This window comes from Sminthopsis crassicaudata, chromosome 2, assembly GCF_048593235.1.
Source record: "Sminthopsis crassicaudata isolate SCR6 chromosome 2, ASM4859323v1, whole genome shotgun sequence".
NCBI lineage: Eukaryota > Metazoa > Chordata > Mammalia > Dasyuromorphia > Dasyuridae > Sminthopsis > Sminthopsis crassicaudata.
Window position 1 is genome coordinate 577554647 of NC_133618.1, and position 25885 is coordinate 577580531.

At 36.4% G+C, this 25885-nt stretch overlaps 1 protein-coding gene across 4 annotated transcripts in view; it reads right to left on the reverse strand.

Annotated features, from left to right (window-relative positions):
* ARMH3 (armadillo like helical domain containing 3) overlaps nt 1-25885 on the reverse strand; it is a 214464-nt gene that overhangs the window by 114087 nt on the left and 74492 nt on the right. The gene's annotated exons all lie outside the window — the stretch shown is intronic.

The following is a 25885-nucleotide window of genomic DNA, read 5'->3' on the forward strand; positions in this document are numbered from 1 at the left end:
ATTTTTCTCAACTCTTCTCATGGTTTAAGCTGGTCAAAATAATTATAGAGTTTTCAGTTTCTTTTATTGTTCATTCCATTTACATGCTAGCATTTTATTATTTGTATTCCTGCTTCTACTTTACTCTGCATCAATTTAATATTCCATCACAATGTGTTTATTTCCTAATCAATGGGTATAAACTTTGTTTCCAATTCTTTGCTACCATAAATTAATTAATATTTTGGTTATATGGAACTTTTTTTTCTCTTTGATCTTCTGTATATAAAGATTCCTAGCAGTGAAATCTTGGAGTCAATAGGTATAAATATTTTAGTTATTTTTTTAAAAAGTGTAATTCCAAAATGCTTTCTAGATAGAAAGAATTCACAACTCGGCTAAAACTATATTAGTGTACTTCTAGTCTTACAACCTAACATCATTTTCATCTTTTGTTAACTTTGCCAACTTGCTGGTTATGAGGTAGAAACATAAGATTTATTTTGATTTTATGTATCAGCAAACATCATCATCAACAACACCACATAACTGAATGGAAAGACCAAATCCTACTGTTGTTTATTGATTAAAGAAAATTTATTTGTTAGAGCAAACTGCTAACTTAAAATCTCTCTTCTAACAAAGGATTATCCTTTCATATATAAAAATTATAAAAGATTCCCTGAAAGATTTTACAGAATTAACATTATCCAGTAACCTTGTGACCATTAATGTCAAGCAAAGCAAAAAACAATTATATGTGCCAAAGATGTATACCACTTTATTGAGAATAGCCAATATAGGGGCAGCTAGGTGGCGAAGTGGATAGAGCACCAGCCTTGAATTCAGGAGGACCTCAGTTCAAATCTGGTCTCAGACACTTAACACTTCCTAGCTGTGTGACCCTGGGCAAGTCACTTAATCCCAGCCTCAGGGGTGGGGTGGGGAAGAGAATAGCCAATATAGATTCTAAGTCAAAGAGGGATCATCTATAGATGATGAAGCTCTCCAGATATTACTTATAGATGAAATTGTTGTTTAGAGAACATGATCACTTTTTAATATGGCCTAATTATCTATGTAGGAAAAATCAAAATGATGAAGAATGCTTATTTTTCAGACCACAATATGCCAGGTAATAAACAACCTTGTCCATCAGTAAATATTTTAGACAGACAATGAAAATGGGTCTGGAATTGAACAGAAAGATAAAACCAACTTGCTTTTGGGAAATTCAAAGTACTTTTAATAGTCCTAAGGTTCTCTTTGAAATAAATGGCCATCTTTTTGATGCTGGTATTTTTTTAGTGTGCTGATATGGCTCTGAGACATAGAAGCCTCCAGTATGTGACAAACTAAAACTGAGGCTCATCAAAAAAAAAAAAAAAAAAGGAAAAATTATGTAAGCAGCCTTCATATATAAACAGCATTTCATCACAAAAAAGAAATTATGAAAGAGACACAATATAAAAAATACTATCAAAAAAATGTAAGAGCAAAAAAGAAAACCTGTCAGTCACAGGGGAATACAAGGAATCACTAAAAGATAGCCTGCTACACTCCAGTCGTATCCTCCCCATGTCAAAAGAACTGAGGAAAGCATCCAGGGCCTACTTATGAGAAGAATGAGTAAAGAGTCACTTGTCTTTTATCACGTTCATTTTTGATATCTCTAATTTTCTTAAAGAGATCTCTTTTCTTTTCCATTTTATTGATTTCTACTATTTTTTTGCATTGCTCATTTTATCTTACCTCTTCTGGCTATTCTCTGGAATTCTGTATTTAGTTGAGCACAATTTTCCCTTTTTCCTTCCCTTTCATTTTCTGTCTTTCCTGGAGTATTTGGAATGCCTCATCAGACAGCAATTTTACTTTCTTGCTCCTTTTTTTTTTTTTTAAAGGATATTTTTTGTTGCTACCTCCTATATAATATTATGAACCTCTGTTTATAATTGATATTTCATCTACCAGAGCTAATCCCTTAAATCTATTTATAATTCCTTCTTCATATTCATAAGAGATGTTATTTAGATCATACTTATACAGCAGTTTCAATTTTGCAATAAGTTCATGATGTGAGCCACAGTGAACTCCAAATCTTGTTTTAACCAACTATATAAAGCTTCTCCACCTTAGCTGCAAAGCAGATAAGCAATCTGATTTCAATATTGACTATCTGATGATGTCCATGTCTAGAGTTGCCTTTTAGATTGTCAGAAAAAATTGTTTGCTATGACCAATGAGTTATCTTGAGAAAGGTCTATTAGAATCTGTTCTACTTTATTTTGTACTCCAAGGCCAAACTTGCATGTTATTTATTCCCTACTTTAGTATTCCAATCCCCTATGATAAATGTGACATCTTTTTTGTGTTATTTCTAAATATTGTAGGTCTTTACAGAACTGAATAGTTTTGACCTCTTTGGCACCAGTGGTTGAAGCACAGACTTTAGATTCAAACAGATATCATTGTCATTTTTGAGATTATACCCCATCTCTGCTTCTTCTCAACCTTTTTTTGATTCTTCTAAAGGATTCTTGCCCACAATAGTATAGTAATGATCATCCAAATTAAATTCACTCATTCCTATCCATTTAAGGTCATTGTCACCTAAGATACTGATATTTGATCTTTCCATTTCCTTTTGATTACATTTAGCTTACATTGGCTCATAGATCTTATATTCCAGGTTCCTATGCAATATTGATTTTTACAGAACTGAACTGTCCTTTCATTACCATATACATCTGCAAAAGAGCTTCCTTTCAGCTTTGGCTCCCCTACTTCATTCTTTTAGGAGCTACTTTTAGTTGTCCTCTACTATTCTCCAGTAAAGTGTTGGACACTTTCAAATTTAAAGGGTCTCATTATCCAGTGTCACATCTTTTATCATTTTAATACTTTCCATGGGGTTTTCTTGGCAAAGATACTAGAGTGGTTTGCCATTGGCTTGTTCAGTGGAACACCTTTTTTTTCCCCCTTAAGAATCTCACATTTTAATTGAAAGAAATAGTACATGTAGGAGAATTAATAGCAGCATTTCCTAAACCATTTCACAGAGAACAATATGAGAGTTTCAAGAGAAACTGTAAATTCTAGAATTATTCTTACTCTACAATAGTAAATATGAAATACTTGTTCCTTGTGGAAAGTGTTTTGTATGTAAAGAAGCTTAATTTTATCTATTTTGCTCCCAAACTTCCCTGACCTTAGTTAATCCCAGGATTATAGAATGACTATGGTGTTATCAGATCAACTCTTATTTTTTCTTCAATGTATTTTATTTTTTTCAAATACTTGTAAAGATAAGTTTTCAATATTCATTTTTATAAGAGTTGGTATTTCAAATTTTTCTCCCCTCCTCCCTTATCTCCCCTCTTCCCAAGACAACAATCTGATACAATTTAAATATGCACATCTTTTTAAACGTACTTTCATATTTGTCATGTTGTCCAAGAAAAATCAGACCAAAAGAGTAAAAAAACACAAGAAAGAAAAAGCAAACAAAAAAAGGTTAAAATACTATGCTTTGATCTACATTCAGTCTCTTCTCTCTCTGAATGCAACTGGCATCTTCCACCCCAAATTTATTGGACACATTTTGAATAATTGCATTGCTGAGAAGAGCCAAATTCATCACAGCTGATTCTCACATAATCTTGTTACTGTATACAATATTCTCTTGGTTCTGCTCACATCACTCAGCATCAGTTCATATAAGTCTTTCCAGGCTTTTCTGAAATCAGCCTGCTCATTATTTCTTATAATAACATTACATTACATTCATATACCATAACTTCTTCAGCCAATCCCCAACTGATGGGCGAATGGATTACCTTTTATAACCCTCCATAGCATAGCTCATACTTTCATTGAGCTTGTATATCCATGACAAAACAATAATCCAGAAGGGACCACTCAGTAGAAGACTGGGTTACTTGCTATAAGTGCATATAATGGAGGAATAAAGGTAGACTACTCAAGTGTTAAAAGAAATAAAAGGTAAACTGTGGGAAAAAGAGATAGGAAGTCAACAAAAAATGGAACAACAACAAGGGACAAGATGAATTTATGTTCTGTGAATTTACATGGATGAAAAGAGCTCAATTTTGTGACTTTTTAAAAGAGGTGCTCAAAAGAACTTGAGGGAGGAATAGACTAAAACTAAACAAGGGGGCATGGGCAAGGATAAGTATTCTTATGTCATATAAAGTTATATTTTATGATATAAAATTATTATAGTTAAGTTATAAAATTATTATAAGAAAATTGCCCCTTTCCTTTTACCTCCACAGGTAGTAAAAGTAACAGGACCATGTAGAAATGGAAATAAGTAAAGCTGGTAGAGGGTAAGGGTAGGGTAGCCCTGAAAAAGGGTGATAGACTGGGCAAATAGGGATGAATGAAAGGCCTAGAGATAATAAGAATGAAGTTAAGGGAAATGTTCTCTTGATGGAGGGCTTATAAAAGTAATTTGCTTTTCAGTTCCAAATACTGCTCAATAAATCATTGTTGTTATTATTATTGTTGTTGTTATTTACTTGTAGCTGCTACAATTAATGACACTTCCATAAAAGATGATATTCTTCTATTCCATAGAAGGTAATGAATAAATCTGCTTTAATCTTGGATAATTCAGAGAAGCAAAGAAATTAAAATGTTTTTTTCACAAAATAAAAATGTAACTGTATACTGAGGTAATAATACAAATGAACTTCATTTTTACTTACAAAATAAAAGCAACCATAAAAAATAAATGTTAAAAAGGAACAAAAATCTCAAAAACATATGGTATACTTTGTTACTAATTTAAATTATTATCAATTCCTTCTCCAACGACTGGTTTGCTAGATCTGTCTCATTTATAGACAATCCCAGATTCCTCTCACTGTTTCTGGATGTTTACTTCAGTTTATATTCAGCTGTTTCAAGAAGGACAGGTGTTAAATATCCTATTAGCACCTTCTGCTATTCACTCTCAACATTCCTTAATTCATTCTTCATTTCTCCCTGCATAAACTTTCTTCTTCTTTTTGTCTTCTGCCTCTCAGCTCTAACCTTTAGCTCTTACTATCAGAAAGCTAAAAGACCTTAGGAAGATGAGGTATATAAACTTGTTGCCTCAGCTATTCCTAACTGTTACCATGGTAATATACACACTATAACTTGTTCTTTTAAAAGGCTGAGACTTTCCTTCAGAGTAATTTCAATTTGAAAACTATGATTGGAATTAAAGCAAAAATTAGATAATTTTCAACAAAGTAAAGATTGTACTAAATGGTTCTTCAGGTCCTTTCCAACACAAAGATCCCTGAAACAGTTAAAAAAGATTGGGGAGCGGGGAAGAGTTAAGATGTAAAAGAGTAAAGCCAGGAACATACCTAAATTCTTCCAAATTCTTCTCCAAACTTTAAAATAATTCCTCAAATAAACTGTGTAGTGGCAGCACCAACAAAACGCTTGGGTGAAACAATTTTATAGCCCAAAACAATTTAAAAGATTAGCAGGAAAAGTCTATCTCACTGGGTGAGAGTGAAGTGCAGTCCAGCAATAGATCTGGGGAGTGAGTAAACCAATGACAGTTATAGCTTCCAGAAGTTACTTAGTCAACACACTATTAAGGAGTCAGATAACTGATCCAGAAGATTACAGGGACACTTTTGCTGGCACTCGGAGCAAGATTCTGTTGCATTGTCCAAATGAAGTTCAAGATCATAGTCTCAGGGCAAAGAGAAGTACTAATAGGAGTGGGGTCTCTGGTCACAATTCAAAGGTAGAAAAGAATGTTCTATGATTGCTCACATTCAAGACCAAAGCCTGATCACACTTCTCCTTCAATTATACCACTCTGAAAGAACTGAAAACTCCCAGACTCCCAGACCTGAAAGCAGCAGCAGAAAGGCCTGAAGCTTAGCATTCCAGCCCAATTTTAATATAAAGTTAAAAGTCAAGAAATTCACTGGAAACAAAAAGAAAATATGACCATAAAAAGTTATTATGGTGACAACTCAGAGGAAAACAACAAAATCAAAACAGCTACATCTAAAACCTCAGAGAAAAAAAACAATAAAAACTGAAAAAGAAAAGAATACTCCAAGAACAATCATTCAGAATTCAGGAGAACAAGAGCTCGGAAAAGGCTTAACAATTTAGAACAAGAAACCTTAAAGATCATCTAATCTAACTTCATTTTTTAGATGAGTAAATTTGAGATTATATAGCATGCCAAAAGTCATACAGTAAGTGGCAAAGTCAGAATCTGACTTCAAGTCTTCTTTGAATTCAAATCTAGTGGGGGTTTTTTTAAACTATGACATAATACCTGGTAAACTGATGCTGAGTGAAACAAGCAGAACCAGGAAAATGTACACTGCAAGAGCAAGATTGTGTGATGATCAACTACTACTGGTTCTTCTCAGAGGTTTAGGGCAGGGGTTCTTAAACTACAGCCCGCGGGCTAAATGTGGCCCGCTGAGGACATTTATGCGGCCCACTGGATTATGGCAAATGGGCTGAGGGGCGGAAATAGAGTGTGAGTTTTTGTTTTTACTATAGTCTGGCCCTCCAACAGTCTGAGGAATAGGGAACTGGTCCCCTATTTAAAAAGTTTGAGGACCACTGATTTAGGGGATCCAAGGTAATCCCAATAAACTTTGGATAGAAAACAACATCCACATCCAGAGAGAACCATGGAAATTAAATGCAATACATGCTATGTTCACTTTTTTTTCCTTCTATTTTTTTTCTTGTGATCTTTTTCCTTTTTGTTCTGATTGTTCTCTTCCAATATGATTCATAAGGAAACATGTAAAAAAATGAATGTGCATATTTAATAAAAGTTATACATGAGGAAAATTAAAAAAAAAAAAAAAAACACAACCCCCCATAATATCTGGGAACAAAAAGAGAAGGAAAATTAAGGGGAATAGAGAAGGCAAGAAATTAACACTAATCTCTTCCCCATCCAAAGACTCACCAAGTGCAGAAGGGGAAGAAGGAGTTTTCCCAGCATCGCTTAAACAGTTTAGCTTTTAATGGGGTTCATCAGTTAAGCAGTGACAGCAAACTAACACACAAAGGATAGGACTGCTAGTGGCTGAGATGACATATGTAATTTCTCACAACAGTAACATCTCAGCTTAAAGCTCTATGCTTGACTGACAATTTTCAAAGGGTAAGTCTTCAACCACTCTAAAGCAGTAGGCAGTCCCAAGGTTATGACCAGAACTAGGCCAGACAAAGTTTGAAAGGGAATCCACAGTAGCAAATTTTGTTTGCCTCAAACAATATAGAATAGTAGTGCAAAACACACTCTAGCAATATCTCAGTGGGACAGGGCAAGAGCCAAATTACCAGTTCAACACAGTACAAGGATATTCCCTGGAGTAATATATTCAGGAAGAGTAGCTCTTAGGACAGCAAAGTTGCTCCCAACATAATCAGAGTTATTATGAACAATACTACTGATTATGACTATTTATTGATAGTCAACATTAACCTAGGAAAGTTCAAAAACATTTGGAGTTTCTGAATCCGTACCTTGGGTTTTCATCTTTTTACCAGCTAAATGAGATTCTCCCCACCCACATGAATTCTCTCCCACAAGGCAGTCGGAAAAATTAGTGAGATACCAATTATAATGCTTAGAACATTAAACTACATAGTAAGCATTCTCCATACTGAGTCTTCCTCCTCCTAAAGATTCTCCTTCCCTTTTACTTAGTGAAGTAAGATGTGGCTCCACAGTTGTCTCTGGCCCTTCCATGCTAAACCCAGATTGGGGGGGAAAAAAAAAACAAACTAGGCAATCTCAGAAGAAAAAATAAGTTAACGGTTCAACCCACCAAAGGGCAAAAAGTGAAGTGTTTCTAAGCTAAAGGAAGATACCCAAGGGCAATCTATTTCTCTAGCATAGAGATGACCATGTAAAATTTGTCCCCATTCCCCTATTCTTTGCCTCTGAAAGAAATCTTGTTTTCAAGCTCATTATTAGAACTGTGCTCTCACTAACAGAGACTAAATATATATATATATATATATGTATTTTTTTTTCTGAGTCATATTCAGATAGGAGAAAACAACTTGGAGGACAGGGGAGAACAGTACTACACATTATGTTGCCAGGTAGAAGCAAGATGAGTAATGGATCCAGAAGCTACTTCAAGACTAAAAGCTAGTCCCTACAATAAAGTGAACCAGGTGCAGAGAAGAACAAGCCAGCTCCAGGAAGGCACAAAGAAGCAATAGCACAGACAGAAGCCTCAGAGAAGCAGAGAGGAGGTTTAATTACAAAGCCAAATGAATGACATTTAAATAAGATTAAAAACAGGAAGAAGGGAGCCTCCAGCAGGGCACAAATATCTCCAAAGCATCAGATTAAACTGTGTGTCTGAATGGTTTCTGCATGTTACCTGCACAAAGGAGTGAAGGGGATTGGATGGAACTCCCATCTACCATTTTCTGGCTTGGCATGAACTTATTCTAAAGCATCATAGAATTGAAATCAAAGCAAATCCATTAGGAAAGGTGAATGTTTTCACAGTGAGTGACAGGAGAGAAATATTAGCATTTTGCTCTTTTAAGAAAGAAGCCAAGGGATCCAGAGGACAGCCCCGAAATAGCAACACTGCTATAACAAGTTAATGCAACCAAAATCCCAAAGGTACTAAAAACCTTCATCATTTCCAGCATCTCTCGACAAAATCAGCAATTATCCAGGGACACAGTAACAATCAACAGTCTCACTGTCAATTAGCAGGGCAGCACAAAAAGGAACTAGAAGCTAAAGTCTGTCAGAAGGATCATTTCAAATAATGCAAGTGGCTTTTCAGAACATAGGCATCTGTGTGGAGGTGACTGTTTACTCAGCCACTTCAGTGGTATGGGAAGCCTGCCTGATGCTATTTCTACTGAATTAAATACAAAGTTCAGATTCCCTTATCTAGGTGTTCCTCGACTCTCCAGGTATGCTAAAGATGGAACCAAAACACAAGAAAAGGCTACCTTAACTAGGGTAGCTGTTGGTGCTGTTGTTTCTCAACATTATTCCAGAAAAAAAACATTCCTTTTTTAGACTAGGAGCAGGGTCCAATGGTCACCCTTTATCTGTTACTGCTGTCCAAAAAGGGAGAGTAAGTTAATCAATTTTTATTCATTTTCCAGTTATCTGGAATAAGACACTCCTAAAAAAGTTCCAATCTCTTACTTGTGATTAATATTCTTGTATCCTTTGTCTGTAAGATCCCTAGATAAACTGCCTCTGGTGTACAATGTAACATACATTCCCTCGAATCTTAGATATATATTTGTGGCCTTTACAAGATACAGGGAAAATATACAATATCCACTCTCTACGCACTCTCTTCTTCAAATCTTTCATTCACCTGCAGTACCTATGAAGTTTCCATAATAGTGAATGATTGAGAGAGCAAGGCTACCTTTTGAGAAATCAAAATGATATGGGTGCTATGAATAATTGGAACCAGCTGCCTAATAAGGCAACAGGGATTCTTGGATCCCAAGATTTTAAATTATACCTGAAATTAGAAGACCAACCAATTTGAATTAGAGCAATGTGACCATTCCAGAATTAGGAAAGAATGATTTTTGCCAAGTTGTCATCTGGTTCACTCTCTTTTAAGCAGCCCTTTCTGTTCTATAACATATATGTAAATGCCACTTTATTTGAAATTTGTCGTGTTCAGAAATTTTTAATTTTTAAAAAATTATTTACTTAAAAAACAAAAAGAAAGAAAATTAAAGCAGATATAAAGACAGCAGAGGCAACATGTGGAATAAAAAGGCTACAACAGAGACAAACTCTCTCAATGTTTCCTCCAAACACCTTAAAAATAATGCCTCAAACAGAATTCTGGAATGGAACAGTCAACAAAAAGTCACAATAAGACACTTTTCCAATTTAAGCCAACTTAGGAAGTTGGGAGGAAAGGTTGCTGATCCCAGGGTGGGACATGGAATACATGTGATGGCAGCACCAGCAGCCCTGGAAGCTCTCAGCACAGATACAATAAGGGGACTAAGTAGCAGCTAAGAGAGTACAAGTTGTCCTTTGCAGGCCTTGGGTAGAGGACCTGGTACTTTCTGACAACTATATTCCCTTACACAGTTCCAAGGCAGTGAAGAGTGCTTATGGCTATTCACAAGGGAAGTACCTGGTCATGTTTCCAGGGCCAAGAAAAGTGCTAATACTTATGGTTACAGGTGAGCAAAGGTCTTTCTTGGGTAAAAACCAAAGTGTAGATAGGTGAACAGTGGTCATACCTCTCCCCAACTCATACTTCCTTGGAAATAACAAAAACTTGCAGACTTTCAGAATTAACTCTGAAAAAAATAACAACAAAAATCCTGCAGCTTGGGACAGCAACTTCCCATTCCTGGGTGAGCAAAGCCTAACTTTAACAAAGTTCAATGTCCAAAAAAAGTTGGAAAAATGAGTTGCCAACAACAACAAAAAACTTGACCATAAAAACCTATTAGAATAGCAGGGGAAAACCAAAATATAAATTTAGGAAAAGATAACAATGTCTTGAAACAAACTTCAAAGAAGATGTAATGAAAACATCTTCAATGTTTCCCTCTTTCACATTTCCCTTTCCTCTACCAGGAAGGGAGGAAATCAATCGTTCCAAAAGCATTTATTAAGACCCTACTATCTGCCAGAAATTATCCAAGGTGCTGGGAATACAAAGACAAAAGAGAAGCAATTCCTATCTACAAGGAGTATACATTCTGTGGGGAGAAACAACAGGTACTCCTAATAGATTATACATGATAAATACAAAATAATTTTGAAGAATAAGTTCTAGAAACTCAGGGATTCAGAAAAACCTTAGGGAGGAGGTGATGCTACAGCTGAGTTTTGAAGGAAACTAGGGGTTCCAAAAAGCAGAACTGAAAAGAAGTATTCAGGCATGAGAGAGTGCCTATGCAAAAAAAAAAAAAAAAAAAAACAAGAACAAAAAAAGAGAGAGATCAGAACATTTTATCTCTGTTGCATAAAAATAGCAAAAAGATCAGTTTGACTAGACCAAAGAAGGTCTAGTAGAACCTAGAAAAGGTAGGATGTAACCAAATTAAGAACTTTAAATGCTAACCAGAAAAATCCGTACTTATCAAAGAGGTAACAGGGAGCCACTGAAGTTAACTGAGCAAAGGAGTGATATGGTTCAGATAAGTGTTTTAGGAATATCAAAGATGGTTTCTGACAAGAGGAATAATTTCCTGGGGACTCAGAACGATTTTGAAAGTTGACATACAAAGGAAGAGGGTACGTTTTGGAAGCAAGAAATTGGCCATCCACCATTAGATTAACCTGCTCTTTGTAGTATTGTAGAGAACCATTAGGGATTTAAGGATCCAGAGACATCTCTTCTAATCTTTGGAGTAAAGAGTTTGCGTAAACTATTCAAAGAGAAAAGGAGTGGAGTGTGTGTGTGTGTGTGTGTGTGTGTGTGTGTGTGTGTGTGTGTGTCTGTCTGTCTGTCTGTCTATCTACCTTCTTGTCTCAAAATTTACATTTAAGAACTAAAGAGAAATAGGACATTGTACACTGTAACAGCAACATTGTGCAATATCAACTATGATGGAATTAGCTCTTCTCAGCAACAGAATGATCCAAGACAATTCCAAAAGACCCATGATGGAAAATGCTATCTACATTCTGAGAAAGAACTATGAAGTCTGAAAACAAATAGAAACATACTCTTTGCCCTTTTATTTTTGGTTTGTTTTTTCTCTCATAGTTTTTCTTTTGTTCTGATTCTTCTTTCATGACATGACTAATTTTGAAATATCTTTAACATGACTGTACATGTGTAACATATAACAAATTGTTTGCTGTCTTGTGGAGCGAAGGGAGGGAAAAAAATTTGGAACTCAGAATTTTATAAAAATGAATGCTAAAATTTTATCTTTACATGTAATTGGAAAAAATTACTATTAAGTAAATTTTTAAAAATTTATACTCAAAACAATTTTTGGATACTTTAAGCAATTCTAAAATTTATTTTGTTTGACTAAACACGTGTTATAAGCATCTTTTTCTTTCCTTTTTTTTTCCCAATGGAAACAAAATAGATTTTTTTATTAGTGGAAATTAACTTAAATTTACCAAAGAAGACAATCAAGACCCTCCATAATGTGATTCCACCCTACCCTTCTTACTGCCCTTCTCTCCACCATACCCTCCAAAATGTTCTGTTCTTCCATGTCTTTGCCTATGCTGTAAAGCCCTCCCTTTTCTTCTTTTCACCAGATCTTAAATGTCACAACCTGTGGCTGACCATCAATCATTCACAAAATGTTCTTATAATCCACTTATCATATAACATTTTGTATGTTAGTTGAGTTGATGTTTTTTTACCCCTTTTACCACAGTCTAAATTGTGTATCAGAAGAAATTATATTTCATTAGCCTTGGTATCTCTTGAAGCCCAATGTCCTGCATGCAAAATAACGCTTAATAATCTTTTTTATTTAGTTGTAACACTGTAATATATCAAAAAATAGCTCCTCATCCTGAAGAGGGTAGAGTATATCTACCTAGCACAGCTTCTCATATATCAGAGAATTAAAGGGGTTAAATAAAGAGGCAGATCAAATTCAATATTTGTTTGAAAAACAAAACAGCAAGAGAAAACTGCTATATTCAAGCCATCTCTGCCTCCGTTTTTCCTGATTTTAGGGTCAGTGAGTTATGTACTCAGGAGTGGTTGCCGCTCCATTCCCCTACTGTGCTCTTATTAGCGATGCCTTTTTATTAGGTTCTTACTAAGTGTCCCTGTTCGGGCGCCAAATTGCGATGGTCCAGTCTAGCTCCTCTGAAGGGCTTAGAATAAGTCCTTGTCAGGATAAGCAAAAGTCCTTGCCCCACGTTGTGGACGCCAATATGTAAAGTTCTCGAATTGTGAGGGACCGGTCGTCTGCTCAATTATAATCCTTCTGTGGGAGGAGATCTGTAAAATCTTTTCCTCTGTGCACAGATTTCTTGGGAGCTCTGAATCTTCTCCAACTCTTGTCCTTCCTTCCTCAAATCAGACTGGTCTCCTTTCAGCCTGCCTGGCGTCAAAACCCTATCCCAGAGTCAATTCTCTCAGACCCAATGCTGCCCTTCTTTTAACCTCCCAGAGAATAGGCAGGTGAGAATTCAATCGGGCATGGGGAAATACTTCCACCAATGAACTTGCTCCTCTTAGAATTCCTAAGGTGTAAACTCCCTTTAAAGGCTCGAACCAAAAGTCTGAGCCAGAGAACTGTCAAGTCGACCTGAATTCTCACCTTGTCACTGTCCAGACAACCTGAGTTCTCACCTTGTTACTGTCCAGACAACCTGAGTTCTCACCTGGTAATCCTAACACCTTTTCAACACTGAGGATCAAAAAACTGAAGGTTCATTGACCAGAGGAGCTAAAATTTTGAAATGGCATCCTCATGAAATCTTTGAGAAATTTGCTCAGCAAGCCAACCAAATAGGTCTTTTCTCTGCTGCTTCTATGTGGCTCTGTATCACCTTTCTTTTCACTGGATATCTCCCAAGACTGGCATGCAATCCCTCCTCATCTCCATCTTAAAAAATGCATCTTTTCTTTCTTTTTTTTTTTTCTTCATCTTTTCTTTAAAGATTTGGCTCAAAGCACCACCATCTATGTGAACCCTTTCCTGACCTTCCTCCAAAACTACTCTGTATTTAACTTTTTGGATTTTGTTTTTTAATTTATTCTCTTGATATTTGTATTACATGCATTTCTCTATATACTCTCTACCATTATGATGTAAAGTCCTTGAGAGTAGGAAACAATTGTTTCATTTATTGTATCTATATGCCTAGCTCCTGGTGATAATTCCTGGAAACTACTATGTACTTACTAAATGCTTGCTGACTGATCCAGTATAAATTGAAACCTGAGTGAGCAAGGTGAGAAGGAAAGAGAAAAAATCTGGAACTGAAAATAAAATTGAATGGAATTTTTAAAAAAGTAATGTGTAAAATAAAACAACTCTGAGATTATACTTCACACCCACCAAGCTGGCTAAAATAACAAAAGATGGAAATAATTGAGGTTAAAAGGATTGCAGGAAAATAAGCACAGTAATGGGTTGTTGGTAGACTCATGAATGGGCATAAAGGTTCAGGAAAACAATTTGGCATTATGCAAATTAAGTGACTAAAATACAATGTCCACATTCTTTTACCCAGAGATTCTACTCCTAGGCATATATTCTGAGAGAAATTATTATTTTGCTATTATAATAATAATCAATTATTAAATTAGAGTTAAGGTTTTCCTTTCTATTTCTTCATTCAGGGTCTAGCCCCTGTAGACCATTCAGCTAGTCTTTAAAGGACAAGACTGATAGATGAGATTGGCCTAATCCTCGAGGTATATGTTCTATGATGTGGGCCAGGCTCCATTCAATTTGGAGACCTTACTTTTGTTTACAATGTAAAAATCTAATCTAGATGAATTCCAGCCCAAAAGCAACCAGTCTATGTCCTTGTACTCTCCACTAGAGTTTAGGATGACCCAGCTCATGAAGAAGAAAACCAACTAGAGAGTGGTATGAGGAGAAATAGATTTACTTTCTCCAGATTGTTGGAGATATTTAATTAAGTCTCATGATCAAGCCTCATTCTCAGCAAGTGGAGCTGAAGACTTTTAAAACATCTCCTCATTAATATGCCTACCCCTTCAATAATTATTCACCAGTCAGGTTTGATTTTACCTTTACACCCCCCCCACGTTTTCCAAAGGCATTTAAACATTCAGGGATCTCTATAATGGGGTCTTTTGTTGTCAAGAGATACCAGTGATCATCAATATATTTATTATTAGCTCATCTAATTAATACTTATTAATTTATTTAATTATTATTTACCCAGAAACTGTCTTTTGGGAATTTTCGTTCCTTACAATTCCAAATAAGTAATTCTAAAAAATTGGCTCCATATAAATCTTTGTAGCAGCACTTTTTATGGCAATAAAAAACAGGACACAAAGTAAATGTCTATCAATTACGGAACGGCTAAACAAATTTTGGCACATTAATGCAATAAAATATTTCTGTGCTATAAGAAATTATGAAAATTATCAGTAGAGAGAAGCATGGAAAGTCTTATACGAATTAAAACAATGTGAAATAAACATATCTAGGAAAATAATATACACAATAACTGCCACAATGTAAATGCAAAGAATACCAATCACACAAGTTCTGAAATTATAATGACCAAGCCCAACTCCAAAGAAAAGATAGGACAGATACTTTCCCCTGCTCCTTTTCAGTGGTGATGATTCATGGATTTCAACCACTGCATATAATGTTACATATTTATTAATGTGTTGACTGATTTTACTGAATTTTTTTCTCAATTCTCTTTTTTAAAATACTTTGGGAACAAAAGTTTTTGCAAGGATGAATACTGAAAATTATCTTTGCATGTATTTTGAAAAATAAAAAGCTATTATTTAAAAAATGCTTTACAGAGATCATCAAAACCATTTGGTACTGGCTAAGAAAGAGTAGTTGATCAGCAGAAGAGATTATGCTTACAAAACACAATAATCAATGACTATAATAATCTAGTGTTTGATAAACCCAAGACTTCAGTTTCTAGGATATGACCTCACTACTTGATAAAAATTGTTGGGAAAATTGGAAAACAGTATGGCAGAAACTAAGCACTGGCCAACACCTAACACCTTTTATCAAGATAAGGTCAAAATGGGTTCATGATTTAAACAAGAGTGATACTATAAGTAAATTAAGAGAGCAAGGGATAGTGTCTACCTCTCAGATCTGTTGAGAAGGAAGAAATTTATGGTTAAAGAAGAACTAGAGAACATTATGAAACACAAAATGGATAATTTGTATGAAATTTAAAACTTTTTGTACAAACAAAACCACTGCAGCCAAGATTAGAAAGGAAGTAGAAAACTGGGAAAAAAAATTTTTTTTACATCCAAGAGTTCTGAGTTTTTATTTTCAAAACATATACACAGATAATTTTCTTTTTTTTCTTTTCTTTTTTCCCCCCCTAAGGCTGGGGTTAAGTGACTTGCCCAGGGTCACACAGCTAGGAAATGTTAAGTGTCTGAGATGACATTTGAACTCAGGTCCTCCTGAATTCAGGGCTGGTGCTCTATCCACTGCGCCACCTAGCTGCCCCCAACAGACAATTTTCAACATTCACCTTTGCAAAACTTGTGTTCCAAATTTTTTTCCCTTCCCTTCCCCCATTCACTCCCCTAGATGGCAAATCTCATTCCTAAAATATATAGGAAATTAACCCAAATTTATAAGAATAGAAGCCATTCTCCAATTGATAAGTGGTCAAAGGAAATGAATAGACGATTTTTAGATGAAGAAATTAAAACCCTTTCTAGTCATCTGAAAAAAAAATGTTCTACATGATAATTGTGGAACTATGCATAGAAGAATTGCAAAATGTTTAACATATATTGGATTACTTGCCATTGGGGGAGGGAGTGAAGGGAGTGGAAGGAAAAAATTTATAATATGAGATTTTGCAAAGGTGAATGTTGAAAATTATCTATGTTTTGAAAATAAAAGGCTTTAATTAAAAAAAAGGGAAAAGGTTTTTGTTTTTGTTTTTATTTTGTTTTTTGCTGAGGCAATTGGGGTTAAGTGACCTGCCTAGGGTCACACAGCTAGGAAGTGTTAAGTGTCTGAGGTCACATTTGAATTCAGGTCTTCCCGGACTTCAGGGCTTGTGATCTATCCACTGTACCATCTACCGGCCCAAGAAATATTTTTTAAAATGCTCTAAATCACTATTGATTAGAGAAATGCAAATTAAAACAACTCTGAGGTACCACTTCACACCTCTCAGATGGGCTAAGATGATAAGAAAAGATAATGATAGTGATAAAAATGATGATGATAATAAATGTTGGAGGGGATGTGGAAAAACTGGGACACTAATACATTGTAGGTGGAATTGTGAATGAATCAAACTATTCTGGAACTATACCCAAAGGGCTATCCAACTGTGCATACTGTTTGACCAGCAGTGTCTCTACTGGACTTATATCCCAAAGAGATTAAAAAAGGGGGTAAAGGGACCCACATGTGCAAAAGTGTTTGTTGCAGCAATTTTTATAGTGGCAAAGAAGTAAAAACTGAGTTGATGCCCATCAGTTGGGGAATGACTGAATAAATTAGGCCACATGAATGTTATAAAAAATATTATTGTTCTACAAGAAATGATCAGCAGGATATTTTCAGAAAGGCCTGGAGAGATTTACATGAACTGATGCAAAATAAAGTGAGTAGAACCAAGAGAACATTGTATATAGTAACAAGATTATGTGATAATCAACTCTGATGAACTTGGCTCTTTTCAACAATGAGGTGATTTAGGCCAATTCCCATAGACTTGTGAAGGAGAGAACCATTTGTATCCAGAAAGGGAACTGTGGGGATTGAATGTGGATCACCACATTTTTTGTTGTTGTTTGCATACTTTTATTTTCTCATTTTTTCTTTTTTGATATGAATTGTGTGTGCAGCATGATAAATATGGAAATATATGTAGAAGAACTGCCAAAAACCAAAAATGCTTTGTTATAATGCATAGCTCTGAGAGGAAAGGTTACAGAGTGAAATATAGGTGATGTAAAAACAAAACATATCAATAAAATCCTTTTTTTAAAAAAGGCTCTCTTTCAGAGTTCAGCTTTGAGAGATCAACCTGTATCAAACTTTTAGAGCAGAGATTCTTTTTTTAAAAAAATTTTTATTAAAGTTTTTTTTATTTTCAAAATATATGCACAGATAATTTTCAACATACACTTTTGCAAAACCTTGTGCTCCAAATTTTTTTTTCCTTCCCTTCCCCCATCCACTCCCCTAGATGGCAAGTAATCCAGTATATTAAACATGTGAAGTTCTTCTATACATATTTTCACAATTATCACATAGAGCAGAGATTATTAACCTACATTCTATGGGGCATAAATTTCACAGGGACTTGAACTCAGATAGAAAAAAAAATTACATTTTTATTTTCATTAACTTCTAAGTAAAACTTACCATTTCTTTCCATAAAAAAAGTACAGGCAGTATATCTTACTCTAAAGAGTTCACAGGCTTCTGCAGACTACCAAAGGGGTTCTTGACACAAAAAGGTTAAGAACTCCTGCTCCTGGAAATGTGTCCAAAGGGGTTGGATTGATTTGGAAACCGTATTATTAGTTGAATTTTCCATTTTTCCCTGTAGGTATCTGAAATGTCAGGCTGTAGGAGATATCTCTATCTCTCCCACCCCCCTACTCTTTCCCTCCCGCTTTCTCTCTTTCCTTTCCCTTCCCCCTCATCTCTCTCCCTCCCTCCTTCCTTTTCTCTCTCTCATTTTTTCTCTCTCCCTCACTCCCTCTCTCCTCTCCCCCATTTTCTCTCTCTCTCTTTCCTGCTCTCTCTCACACATACAAACCTGTGAAAGCTTTGGATGCTATTTAGCACACTGAAGCTGAACAGATTGGTTTGGGGGCTTTGGAGACCTTTATTCCAATGGGGAGGCAAGTGTTGCTTAGTGATCTACATCTGAGCCTGGGAGTCAGGAACTTCAAGTTCTAATCATGACTCCAATAGTGACTGATTCCATGATCCCTGACAAATCACTTAACCTCTCCATTATCTCCAGTCCATTCTATTCCAAACTGGGATAAAAAATAATGACTTGTCACAGAGGGATGTGGTGGAGTTAAAGGGTAAAAAGATCTGTGATCCACAAATAATGTGCAGTGCAAAATGCCAGTGCAAATCTATCTTTAAACCCATCTATGTCTTTAGTTTGCCGTTTACATGCAGGTGATTTCCCCAGGGCTCCTTTATTCCTACAACAAAAGCAAAATCAGCTGATTCCAAGAAGCCTTTTTCACCTACTCTATGTTTCTCCCAAACATTCTACTCATCCTTCTGTTCTGTTAATAGCCTTAAAATCACAAAGATTCCCAAAGCTAACTTTGTTAAAAAGCAATCCATGCCTCTGAGGAACAGAGAAAAAAGATAAGAAGGAAACTGAAAGCGTCACTACCCTTTCCCAAAGGTCTCTGACTCTAGCAGGAATAATGAGGTCAAGTTACTGAAAACATGATCCCTCATAAACTGGGGGAAATCTATATTTAGAAAGTCCAAACACACCCCTGATGCTGCTTTCAGGGGCTTTGATCCATCACTCTAAAATTTTTATCTCTGGCCATGCAGGTGGGGCCTGAGGCTACAGGTAAAAGGACCAGAGAGCAGATGGTCTCTAGCTCTAAGATGTCTAGAGACTATTGTGCTCATTTCACCAGGGAGAGACAAGTGTCATCAGCAAACAAAGAACCATCATTAAACCCTCCACCTGGTATTTTTTAACGGCTGAAAGATTTGAGGGACCACAGAAGATGTCACCCTGCCCCCAGCACCAGGCAGGCTCCCCCTTTCCTCACTGAGAATGAAACTGCCAATTTACAAGAGGTCTCTGATCTGGAAAGATCTTTCTAACCTTTCACCAGCTGGCCAAAAAAAAAAAATTATTACAAGGAGAGAGCAATGCCAAGAAATAGATCTTTCTCCCTTTTATACTGCAACTGAAATTAACCTAATTATACTTCCCAAATATTCAGATGCCATGGTGACAGGCATCATATAAATAGACAGCTACAAAAAAAAAGAGAAAGCCAGGGCTTTTACCCACACAATCAGTAGTGGGGGAAAAAAGTTGTACGGCAGAATGTGTCTTCAAATCATATGTGAAACACCTAAAAAAAATGGATTTTCTCTAACAAGATCAATACAAGGGGTCTCCAAATGAATCCTATTTGGCACAGCAATGGACTGTCCTGAATCCAGCGGCTGCTAGATCCAGACTATCAATGTGAAAACCAACATTCCAAGGACAGAGCTATTTAACACCCACCTTCCAAATGACAGAAGGTACTCAGCTCCTGGCCTGCTTCCCTCAGACATCTAAAGACCTGTGTGACTGATCTCACCACAAATGCCTTACAAATGAAATGTAATTCACAGATTGGAGTGTGTAGTGTGTGTGTGCATGTGCGCATGCGTGCTCGCACACACACATGCACACACATCAATGGTAACAGCCCAGCCCAGAAGCCAGGAGTTTCATTTGCCTCCCTCTAATCCATATGTCCAGAAGGCAGAAAAACATTGAAAATACTGGCATGCCAACATGGAAGGGGTAGCCCCAGCCAAGGAGTGGGCAGGATCCATTAGAGCCACAAGCTTACTCTTACTGATCATAATATATTACATGTTGTTTTAGGCTCTGACTGCCTCAGAGGTGGTAGTGTATTCTGCAGCTTTCCTTAACACCAGCTACTCTGAATCTCCCTGTAGGAATACAAGGAACTGGGATTCCAGGAAAAGCCAACAGGGCTCACCCCATCCTCCCAAAGGGAAGATGAAGCTAAGCTCACGTGGGAACTTCAGCACAAACATCAAGATTAAATCGAAGTTTCAGCTTTATCAATTATTCCCCGGCTCAAACTTCAAGAAACCAATGAAAACTAAGGCAGACAACAACCACAGAACAATTGAAACTGAATATTGTTAAGGTTTAGTAAAGAACAAACTTGGCTCCAAAGAAAACAGATGAGGAGATACCATTCCCTGTTTCTCTGTAAGAATGAGGAGTCCAACAGACGTGGGAGAAGGCATATCACATCAAATATTTTCAATACTTTGTTCAGTCTTCCCGGATTTTTAAAAAGTTTACCTTCCTGGGGGGCAGCTAGGTGGTGCAATGGATAGAGCACCAGCCTTGAATTCAGGAGGACCCCGAGTTCAAATCTGGTCTCAGACACTTAATACTTCCCAGCTGTGTGATCCCAGACAAGTCACTTAACCCCAGCCTCAGGAAAAAAAAAAAAAAAAAAAAAGTTTACCTTCCTCTTAAAAAAAAAAAAAAATCTTAGTTATAAGCAATGAGTCTCTGAGAAGAGGATGCAAGGGAAAATCTAGGTATGAGAAAAACCACAGATATTAATAAAAATCTATTATTTTTTAAAAGGGAAACTGAAGCAGAGAGCTAGCATACAAATAAATGATATGAAACTGACATACAGAAGAAGAGGAAAGATAGAGATGAAGACAAAGAGATGGGGAAAGAACAAAGAGAAGGTATATATTAGTTTGGTATAAATGTAAATTCAATTGAATGTAAAATATATTGGGGCAAGTATTCAGTTTAACCTATGAGAAGTTGTCCCTTTTTCAGGACAGTTCTCCAACCAAAGTATTGAAGCTCTTACTGAGATTCTACAGTGCAAAATTCTTATCAAGTCAAGCAGAGTTCAAGCCACACTACAAACATTTCTGAGACCAAATTTCAAGCAATCTGTAACCCCAAATGATTTGAAGTTTTTAATAAAGAAAAATTCTATGTTCAGAGAGAGACCAGGAAAAATTGATAATGGGAGGGAAAGTTACAACTAGGTAACAGTTGGAATGAGATAAAAAGACTAAAGTTGGCTATTCTCATTTAAACAAGCCATGAAAATTACAAACTGTTAAGAGAGGAAGAAAATGTCCAAGAATGACCAAAACCAACATGTGGATTCTGAACTGGATCTTGAGAAAAGATGAACTGACAAGACCATCTGAGGAGATAGAGAGGAAGCAGAAATGTCTGACAAGTCAGGACTTATGAAGCTGTGAACAAGAAAAAGGATGAGTCGCAAACCAAGCAAGAGAGTTTACAGATGGAATGAGGCCTGAAACAGAGCTGGGATGATGGCTTCGAGACCCAAGATAATGTGAAAGAAAGAAGAAAGGAGGCTGCAGATGCAGGGTATGTCTAGAAGACCTAAAGCAGAAATTCTGCAAAGCAATCAATGATTAATCAGTATAAAACCATTGAAGGCTCCTTCAAAGACAGCTGTCAGTAAGTCAACAAAAATTTATTTAGCATTTATTATATGCCAGGCACTGTGCTCCCCACAATGATGGGGATACAAAGAAAGGCAAAGCACACAGCTGCTGTCTTCAAGGAGCTCACATTCTAATGGGGGAGACCATATGTAAATAATTATGTTCCATATTATACAGTGTAAATGGAAATAATCCTGGAGAAGGAAAATAATCTTAGTGGAGCAGAGGGAAGGACACTAACAAAGACTTCCTTAAGGGAGAATTTACTTGTAATGAGATTTTAAGGGAAGCAGGGAAAGTGCAAGTTAGCAGTGAGTGAGGAGGAGCCAACAGGGCTCACCCCATCCTCCCAAAGGGAAGCTGAAGCTAAGCTCATGTGGGAACTTCAGCACAAACACCAAGATCAAATGGAAGTTTCAGCTTTATTAATTACTCCCTGGCTCAAACTTCAAGAAACTAATGAAAACTAAGGCAGACAACAACCACAGAATATGGGGAAGCATCGGAAAGATAAGTAAAGAGGTATGAAGTGGTGAGAAGCAGTGCCAAATTTGGAGAATGGCAAGTAGACCAGTACAGCTGGATGAGAATATATGGGAGAGGGTATAGTGTAAGAAGACTAGAAAAACAAGAAGGAACCAGGCTGTAAAGGGCTTTAAATGACAAAGATAAAACTTTTATATTTATCCTGGAGGCAACAGAAAGCTACTGGAGTTTATTGAGTAGAAGGTAACATGGTCCATACTAAGCTTCAGGAAAATCATTGTGAATCAGTGAAAGATAGATAAGAGCAAGGAAAGGCTTGAAGCCAAGAAAACAATTAGAAGTCAAGAAGTGATGGAGACTGTAAAGGGCCAGAACTTGAAACAAGGTGCTAAGTCAGTGGAATTGATAGAAACAATGATTATTTAGCATGATATTTAACAGTTCTCTAGCTCAGTACATGTACTTAGTACTTACTAGAGTTCTACAAGATTCATACCTTCAGGAGAGCATCTATAAGCTAGGAGCCTCAACCAGGATTCAGTTGGGGAGATTCAGAAGCCAGAGCTCAAGCTCTAGGAACCAAGACTACAGAAGGCCTCTAAGAAAGCTAACCGGGCAGCAGGAAAAGCAGCAAGACTTAGAAAGAGGCAATAAAGGATTTGGACTTTAATACCTGGCTGCATTTGGGGTGATTACTGAACTGAAAGGAAGGCTACCCCCAGAATCTCCCAAGAAACCTGCTCCCAGAGAAGATTACATTTTAGAGAAGAATATTACAGGGGACCAATAAAAGGATGGTAATGTGACAATAGAGAAAAAGGGTACATATGTGAGAGATCCTGTGAAGTTGAAAATGACCCTAAGATTTAACAAGACAATAAATATGTGAGGGTGAGTGAAAACAAAGAGTTTGGGAATGATACTGAAGTTGTGAATCTGGGTGACAGAAGATAGTGGTGTCCCTGAAGTACTATGGAAAGAAGGAAGTATGTGAAGGGAAAATAAGTTTTATTTCAAGCATGCTGAGTTTAAGATGCCTATGAGGACACACAGTAAAATATCCAAGAGGCAGTTAGTAATACAAGACTGGAAAGAGATTAGGACTAGTTATACAGCTCTGGGAATCATCTACACAAAAATGATAATTGAATCCAGAAAAGATGAGGGGGGAAAGTAGTTCTAGGACAGCTACTTAGGGATGATAACCATAGTTAGTATACATGACCTGGATAAAGTTTCAGTAAAAGAGAGTGAAAAGGAGCAAACAGGTAGGAAAACCAGGAGAAAGCAATGTCATGAAATGAACCAGGAGTAAATAATGCCATAAAGAGGAGAGGATAACCAATAATGCCAAATAAAATCAAGAAGGATGAGTAATGAAAAAAAGGCCATTAAAGTCAGAAAGAAAACACTGTTAACGTTGGAGGGAGAAGTTTCAGTAGAATAAAGTTGGAATTTATACTGAAAAGAAAATTAAAAGAGAAGTACTTAGTGCATAGTTTTCTCAAGGAATTTATCCAACAATATTAAGAAAAAAATAGAATGATTATTAACAGGGATAATCAGATCAGTTAAGATCTTTTTTTAAAGAATGGGGAGACAAGGACATGTTTATGGACAACAGAGAAGGAACCAGTAGACAGAGAAAAAGATTAGAAAAAGTGAGTAAAAATGACAGTGGGGATAATCTGACAGAGAAAGTAGAATGGATGAAGAAGAGTTTGCCTTCAGCAAAGAGAAGAGCAACCTTTCCATGGTGGGAAAATTTTGAGATCATAGGGGGATAATTTGAAAGCATATCTAGAATCCTATGTAGATACAGGCAAGAAAGCATCCAAATGCCACATCCTCTTCTCGGGGAAATGTGTATTTTTCCTGAAATGTCCTGAGTTACACATGTACTCTATCAGTTCTGACACTGTCTCTGCTATGTTGCAATGAACCCTGGCACTACTCAGATCCACATATGGCTATGTGATTCACCTACCATCATTTACCTGATCAAAGGAGCATAGCCCACTTCTAGGCTAGGTTAAAGAACCTAAAAGGGAAATTAATGTCTAGGCCAGTCTGGGGCCAGAGAAAAAAATATCTTTCTATAATGGGAAAATAAAAGAAGTAATAGATTACATACACATAGGCTGAGGTGAAGAAGATTCAACAATTTAGCAAACTGTCAAGCACTTGGAATATAAAGAAAAAAATGAAAAAGATCTTTACCTTCAAGAAACTTATACTATAGTTGGGAGATAGGAAATAAATATATATACAAATAAATATAATACAAAATAATTTGAAAAGCATGAGCAATAAGAGGGGCCAGGGAAGGCTTTAGGGAAGTGGTCCCTAAACTGAACTGAGAAGAAAGGTAGGATTTTAAAAAGTAAAGTAGACGAAGGAAGTATATCCAGGTATAGGATATGGCTTGTGCAAATGCATAGAGGTAGGAGAAAGGATATCAAATTCAAAGGACAGCCAGTAGTCTGATATGACCAGAAGAAGAATAAATACAGGAGAGTAATGTGAAGTATGACTGGAATGAGAGGCTAGAATCAGGTTATGGGAGGCTTTAAAAGCCAGAAAGAACCTGTATTAGAGACAAGAGGGAGACAATGAAGGGTTTGAGCATGAAAGTGATAATCAGATTTATGCCTTTGCTTTTAGGAAAAAATGAGAAAGAAAGAGGATGACAATGTAGTTTCAAATTATCACTTAAGCCAGAGGCCTAGACTAAAGTATAAGGATAGAAGGGAAAACCCAAGGAATAAAAGGAAAAAGTAAGATCTGAAGGAGACTCAGAAAAGGCAGAAGGCAAAGATAAATGATAATGACTAACGCAGCACAGAATACAGGACAAAATAGTCATCTGTCCTAGGGAAAGAAGCAAACTGTATTTATATGGTTATAAATTCATGCAGCTACATAAACAAACAACACGCACACACACACACACATAAACACACAACACACACATAATCTCTCTCTCTTCCACTCTCTATCTTATTTCTTTCTCTCTGTCTCTCTCTACAATTCCAGCTTTTACTCTTCAATACTCAGTTTTCAGAATGTGACAGTCACAACTCTATTGCTGAAAAAACACAACAATAATAATTTGCAACACACTCATTACAAAGTACAAACGTCTTTCACATTTGGTGATTTCATACATCTCTCACTATCCAAGTATCAGTAATGCTATACATATAATTCTCCTTCTCTCCTTCTTTCTGTCCCTCCTTCCTCCCCCCTCTCCGCTTCTCTCCTTTCTTCATAATCACAGAAGAAAACTACAAAGAACTTGTTAATCCAATAATTAAAGATTTCTCCTTCTCTTTATGAAGAGCTAAATTTGGAGTCAAATTGGGTTGGGAGGAAACCACCCGCCAAAACAAGGCAGACACACTCTATATAACGAAGCTGATTGCTGCTGGATCTTCCTACAGCACCAGACACTGACACAGCCTCTTCTGCTGACAGTCCAGAGGGGGAAGGCAGAGCCATT